General features: G+C 48.7%; 1 protein-coding gene across 1 annotated transcript in view; it reads right to left on the reverse strand.

Annotated features, from left to right (window-relative positions):
• Nucleotides 1–7,500, reverse strand: part of LOC126573413 (uncharacterized) — a 70,475-nt gene that overhangs the window by 23,109 nt on the left and 39,866 nt on the right.

Here is a 7,500-nt window from a genome sequence, read left to right on the forward strand (position 1 = left end):
ATCAATTATCGGGACAAATAAATTGTCTGCAACCATAGCGAATGCCGCCTTCTCTTTTAGCTTGATGCCGCCTTCTTGCAGCAGCCACCCCACATGGCCGCGCAATGGTACGGGGTCGGTACGAGTAATTTGGTGAAAATGAATGATATCATCGAGCTGGAATACAGGAAAGGGGAATTCATACGGCGATGGAGCATGGTGGAAAGTATGTTGAAAGGTGCATAATGAAGTTGCATTACCGCACTTATCAATCGAGCTGATACTAGCGTAAGACGGAGTAATCAATATTACTCCACAGCTGCTGGAAGAAGGCATGAGGAGGAATAAATGAAAAACAAACATTGATCTAAATGAAGTTTTGTAATAACGCATATTATGATGAATAAATCCCTATAGAAGACAAATAATGCGAATTATTGAATTCTCTCTGTTTCAACAAGCTTTCTACGAAAGTAGATTGATTAAAACTGATTCAAATTCAATGCAAATACAATACGCGAATATGTTCACGCTAAAACCACCGCTCCCACAAGCACATCCTGGAAACGGCAGCACCCCTGACAGGATCGCATTACAAGACACCTTCTAACAGCAAAAGTGCTAGCTCCGCAACCTCCGAGTGGGGTTTCGCGAGATTAGCGCTAAAACAACGAAATGTAAAAAGCTAGCAAGAAGGGGGAAACACGGGAGGGAAAACAGACCGCGAAGAACAACGCACTCATCACAAATTGATGCCTCCAATTTCAAACGTTCGATCGCACCAGAAAGTGAATGTTTGGAGGGAGCGCACCGGACCCGCGGATGGACCCGCAGATGGACCCAGTAGTGTCGCACGTCTACGGACTACTCGAAGCCATACGCTGAAACCGGAGAGGCTTGTATCCACGAGGACGGACCACACCGTTGACCAACTGTAGCGCAAGCGAAGCTCTCGGTCAGTGTCGCGAGTGTCTCGTGGAAAGCAAGCAATTGAACCACCCCCTGCAGAAGGGAGGGAAAGGGGCGGGTTAAAGTGATGTCCGCCTGTCATGTCAATAATCACGGTGCGAGCGCACAACCATAATAAAGGATGCAAATTTTATGAATTATTGCCTTCGCCACCAGATACCTCCCCACCTCTTCCTCGTTACTTCTTAGTGCAAATCACCGCATCGTCGTTCGCGTCGTTCCGTTCGAGCGCGCATAAATGCCATTCGATGCACTGCACGTTGCGCTGCACCGGGACCAGGACCCCCGGCAGGATCAGATCAAATATTGAATGTTTGATTTAATTGAAATTAATGGCCGCCACTAAGCGCGCCTCGCGCAGCAATCGGCATTGATGGAAGTGGTGTTGACTGCTCAATAAAAGCGAACTCCCTGGCGAACTGGTTGGCGGTCCGAGGCGGAGGAAATAATCGGTTCATTATGGTGATTTTTCTTTTCTCTGATTTCCCGCCCTGGGTGCGCCACTCTTCCCCGCGATTCCGTGGCTCCCCGTGCGGTCGAATAATGTTGATGATCCATTAAAATAGGTCCACTGGGTGGTTGCCCTGGCGAGAGTGATCGCGTTCGCGTTCGCGTTCGCGTTCTTGCTCCGGCGTCCACTTGCTCGGCAAAATGGGAGAGGACCATTAACGGTGGACGAACAGCCCTTTTGCGCACCTTGGATCCGTGGTGCCAATCAGTTGCGCTGATTCTTCGCCACAAATGGTCCCCACTACAACGCGCTGGCTAATGTTCCCATTCAGGCTGGCTGGTCAGCAAAGGTCCGTGGTTTCCACGGTAGAATTCGTTGGAACCCTTCTTGGCACTCGGGCGGAAGGGGCACGTGGAGACGGGTGGGATTAAGAGGTTCCCCCCATTGATGATGCGGTGAAGCGGAATTCATTCTGTTTAGATTGCGAAAGCGAGTACTAAAAGCGTGTGCCGCTGTGGAGGCCGCCCGAGGGGATGGTTCGGATGGATCGATCGTTTGGTTTAACGAGAGTTTTACTGACTTATCACCTGGGATTGCATTGTGGTTTACATTGAGGTAATCAGTTTCGACTGGCCACCGCCCCGGCGGCGGTGGTGGTTTATGCTTTAGTGTGCAGACAAGTTTATGGGGAAATATTAAAATAAGTATTAAAGTTTCCAGCATTGGGAGCAGCAATGTAGCAAGGGTTTTTCGATTACTTTGATCATCTCGTAGCGGTTTACACACTCGTCATAATTCTAGGCTATTATGATTTTTTAGCTGCACTCGATTACTGCAATATCTTTTCAAGTTATTGAAACACTATAAATAAGTTGAAGGAAGCTATAATTGGAGTAGAATATTACATGTGGCCCTTTTACTCTTCCACGTTCCACGTATGTTATGCAACGGATTGGATTAATAAAAATTTACACTCATAGTATTCCACATTCGTAATAACTCTGCATAGCATCACATCACCATAGCATCATCCGTTTGCTAGGGATCATAGCAACCTTAGCAAATATTTAGCGCTGCACAATCCAGTGCCAAACAGTAGTAATATGACTTCCGAACAAAAAGAACTGTGCTAGTGCCAAGTGCAACAATAACCACCTCCTGAGCGATCACTCGAAGCAAAGACAGTAGCCTGCGCCGCAAGCGAAGCCCAGCCCAAAATGCCATCGTAACACCACTGAAAATGGCTCTACAACACGGCACTTCGGTTCGCAAACACAAATTTACCGTTTACCTTTGACAAATTGATATGCTTTTGCTTTGGCAGAATACCAGAGCCGCAACACTCTGGCCGCCTGGTGATAAAAGTGATCAACATGCGAAAAAGGAGTTTACCATTCCATATTTGTCATCCGCGAATCCCGTGGTTCGTGTGTATTGTTTTCGCTCTCGAACGTGAAAGAAGAAGCCGAATGGAACAAGACGACTGAACAATAGTGTTCCCGAATGGATGCTGCTACCTAGGGGAACTGAAAGCCCTGCTCCAGTGCTCCTCGTCGTGAACATGATTCCTCTCAAGCTCCATTATACCCGCCATAACAATGGCCACCCCATTGCATGACTAAGACACTTCATCACACTTCCTACCGTGGCCAAGGGGCTCTTGTTTGTAGCCGTCGCCGAAGCTGAAGCCGGAGAAGAGAAATGAAAATCGAACGAGGAACGAAAAGACGAGACAGGTTATGACCGAGCGTCGCCAACGCCGGGATTGCGCAACATCAACTCAACAAACACCAGGTGAGGAGGGGGGGGGGATTAAATAACAATGTAGTGAGCATTTGGCACTAAAAAGCGATCGATAAAATTAATCAATCTTGCCCATAACCTATAAATCACCTCGTTGCTGCTCTAAACGCCACTTGCTCTTTGGCTGCATCGTTGCTGTTGCTGCTGCCGCTGTGGCGTAGTCCCTGGGGAGCACGGTACCCCCCCACTATATGTGGTTGACCACCCATGCCCGAGACCCACCGCGCTACCACCTTTTCTTTTTTCTTTTTTTCTTTACTCATGTTTGGCCGTCACTAAGCTGCCCTTAGCCCTAGCAACCAGCAGCCAAGCATGCGAGCGAGCAAAAAAGAAACGAACGAACGTGGAGACGTCGGCGCGTCTTAACCTTTTTGTACCGGATTGGCTCGATCGCTCCATGTTGCTGTCGCTCCAATGCCGCCTCCAATGCTCTGAACTTTTACTTGTTGTCCCGCGTTTGCCGCCGATCGACGCAGGCTTCCTCCTGTTCGGTGTCGCTCGATCCTGGCCCTATTTGCGACGGGATTGCGTCGTTCTCGTTGTGTGGCTGTATGGCGCACCCGCCACCAGCTAACCGGCAGGGTCTTTGGTCCGTCGTATGTTCGGGGTGCACGTTTACATGTTGTTCGCAATGTTTTATGCTCTCCCCCGTCGATTCTTACCCGTCGAACCTTCTTACCCCATTCCGGACTGGCCGTTACATGAGTGACGGGTTACAGGAGTTCACCGAAGGGGCGATCGTCACCATCCAGATCGGTCGCCACCCACCAGGCCAATGCCAGACCAGCTTCTTGGGAGGGGTACTAACATCCAGATCCACAAGGTTTTTAGCGTTTTGTTTTTTCTCCATCTGCTTGGGAATGCTTTGCTTTGTTTCAAGTCAGCTAGCAGAGTAGGCTGTGGGGCCACTTCAAACACGACACACAAACAAAACGGTTCGAGTGTGTGCGCTGCTGTTGTACGTTTTGGATGGATTACAACAGCAACAATCTCAAACCCGGATGAAACACAGAACGGTTTTTGGCAAACTTCAAAGGGAAAACAAATCAATATTTACATTCCTCTGCTGTCCGCGGGTCTCTGCTGCTCGGCAGAAGATCGAATCTTCCGTCGATCGAAACCGCGTTGTCTGTTTAAGAAGGGCTAAGGTATTTTTTACTTAGCACCTGGCTAAGTGGGGCACCGAAAAGAGTAAATTTTCGTAGACACGCATTTCGCAAATTCCATGCCATGGATGAAGTTTACAATAAATTTTCCCCCAAAAAACAACCAAATATTCTTCCAAAGTTGTACTTTATCATGAGCTTTAGATCAAAATAGTAAGTTGAATGATTGCTTCACAAAAAATCGTCAAAAATATGTCATGTTTTGGGTCAAATTAAACTTAGCTCTATTAATATGCGCTATTTTTGAGATGGTACATGAGACATGGTTTCGTCAATTCAAAATGGTAAAAAAATATGACCATAAACATTAAGTAGAAACACTAAACGTCTCAAGAAGCATTGCAATCAAAGACATAGTCAAGAAAATCAAAGGACTAAGGACTATAAAAGGTCAAATACTTCTAGCTGCCACACTGTACACAGCACTGTCTCTCCACCAATTAAATAACTAAAACCAAAGGAATGCCCAACATGTCAACATGTTGTAACACCATCGGTATCCTTACAAATGTTCCAATTGAATCCAATCCGAACGAATGCCTGCGATCGTGAGCAGCACACAGATGGTGCACTCGAAGGAATGACATCCGAAAGGCCGACCACGCGCCATCATTCCTCTTCTCGACTGCCGCTGCTCGCGCCGACACAAAACGCACAACAATGTTGCTCACAACAAATCACGGCCACGCCGGTTGTTGCTTACACGCAAACGACGCATGGCAGCACGCAATGGGGAACCCCCGGGAACATGCGGTCCTTTCACGCCGCAAAAGGAAGGCACGGTGGGACGATCTGGAGCGATCTGGAGCGCGGCGAAATCGCAAATACCTGACACGGATCTGTCTGCACAATTGTTGCACTTCAATTAGGCATAGGTGGTGGGTGGAACTCGCTCGCTTGCTCGCCGCCTGCCTGCTGAGTAGATCAAAATTGTGCCCACCGGGGCCGTGATGGTGATGCGAGACCCGAGCCCGTAGGACGCTTTGCAACTAACTTGCCCCACCAACGAACCAAAGGCCATTCGGACGGTATGGCCACAGCTGAAGATGAGTTCGCGAGACTTGCGTTTTTTCGTTTTCCACCCCCGTTTCCATCCTGGGTGGCTGGACGTAACGTGTGCCGGGGCAGCGTTCGTTTCATATTTCGCTGACATTCGCAGCGCACACCACGGACCTTCTCCCCGTGCTTCCTGTTGCTGTGTCTGCCCTTCCCTTTGGCAACGGTACTGGTTGTTTTGAGAGTCAGAGCCCCGTCCTCCCCGTCCGAGAGTACGGGCGAAGAGAAGACGAGGTGAGTGTCGCATTACCGCCCTTTGGCCACCTCTACACGTTTGCGCTGACCGACTTCGCTGACTCTGCTGATCGTGCTGAGTGTCGAGCGCATCTGACGTAGAACTGGCGGCGTAGGGCCTCGAGCCAGAAGGGCACGATGGTTTTTCGGCTGCATCTACTCCTGCTGAAGCCTTGAACTCGGCGAAAACGATTTGTTTTTGTCGTGAGTAAGAGTCACACCTTCAAGATCAGCACATTTTCGAGCGCAAAACCATGCCGCTCACCTTGAGCGACAACCACCACGCAGTAATGTGACACCCTTCGATGCGGTTCGGTGTGCGGAAAATTTCACATCAGATGATAAAGCGGCTAGAGGAGAGATACAGAGTAGGAGAAAAAGAGAGAGAGAGAGAGAGAGAGAGAGAGAGAGAGAGAGAGAGAGAGATCGTGTTCACAACCGGGATCGTGTTTTCCGACGAAACGGAACTGACCGTTTTCGCGGCGAACGACATCCGAGATGCGGATGTGGTTCAGTCGAAGCCGGGCTCACGAAATGTGACCGTCCGTCCGTCGGTCCGCTTGGCGGAACTTTGATCCGTCGGACGGGCCAGGTTCCACCACCACCACCACCTTGTGATGGATGCACTAGCTAGTTGCTGCTGCGCTGGATGCTGGAACGCGGGTTTTAATTTTAATTTGCTCCCTCCGCAACCCGCAACTGGAGCGGATCGGTGACGCACGATAAGAATTAGAAGAGCGTTCTGGTGCGCTCCCTCATTAAGCTCATTAAACACTGACCCCCGCGGTTGGTGGATCGTGACCGCGTGGTGCGCTCTCGATCTTAGCATCTTAGCCGCGACGTGAATACCCGGTTCGTGGCGGGCGCACAAGTAGCACGAGCTTGATGAGCTTTAATGAGGTGTTCTTAAATTAGCATTAGTTGCAGCTGCATTGCAAAAGGGCGAACGCCCGCATTTCGATAGTTTGTGACATGGAAAAGAATGAAAGAAATTTGAGAACCTTCTCCAGGCACGCGATTCTTCCGCACCCATCACAGTACACCAGTGCAAATCAAACACACTCGATCAACGGGGCACGCGCGAACCCTTCATGAACTGTGATAACACTTGAGATAACGGGCCTGCTTGGGGCAGGTCTTGGGGGCTTGGGAAGTAATTGTCATCGCTTCATCGCACCCTTGTAAACAATCATCTAGGAAGTGGAGGGTCTCAAGTGCTGAGTCTGTCAGCTGCGACAGGGTGAAGTGATTGGTGTGTCTGTTGGTTCAGTTCGCTATCTAGGAAGCAGTCCAGTGCAGACCGTGGTTATTGATTGACGATCGAAGGGCCACTCGAACAGCAACAGCAATCTTTACGATCGGATCTGTTAAATGAGGAAGATGTCGAGAAGATGGTTATCGGACATTCGTTGCAGTTTTTGGTGGTAGTTCTGTTTACTTTAAATACAGGATTTAATTGTGATGTCAATATGTACATGAATAAACACTGAACTTTCAATTTCTTATCAGATTCTCTTCCAGATGTATTCATCACGTTGTCAGTTAGCTGTCTTTAGTCTCACACGAGATTTGCATGACTTCACTTTAGAATTAGAGAATATTATTTCTGTTTCTGGTTGAGCTGAAAGAATGTACTCTACGCCTGACATGAACATAGCGTTCCTTTAGATACACTACGTTTCATAATGATAGCCTCATAATGATGGTGTCAAATTGCCTACCATTCCCGTAAACATCACTAACTAGCATCCGCCAATCATTCTCCATCGAATTTTAGTCCGGAGAAATCGCGGCCACTGGCGAGATTTGAGACGTGACCCACGGATTTTTAACAGACCATTT

The sequence above is a fragment of the Anopheles aquasalis genome, chromosome 2, assembly GCF_943734665.1.
Source record: "Anopheles aquasalis chromosome 2, idAnoAquaMG_Q_19, whole genome shotgun sequence".
Taxonomy (NCBI): domain Eukaryota; kingdom Metazoa; phylum Arthropoda; class Insecta; order Diptera; family Culicidae; genus Anopheles; species Anopheles aquasalis.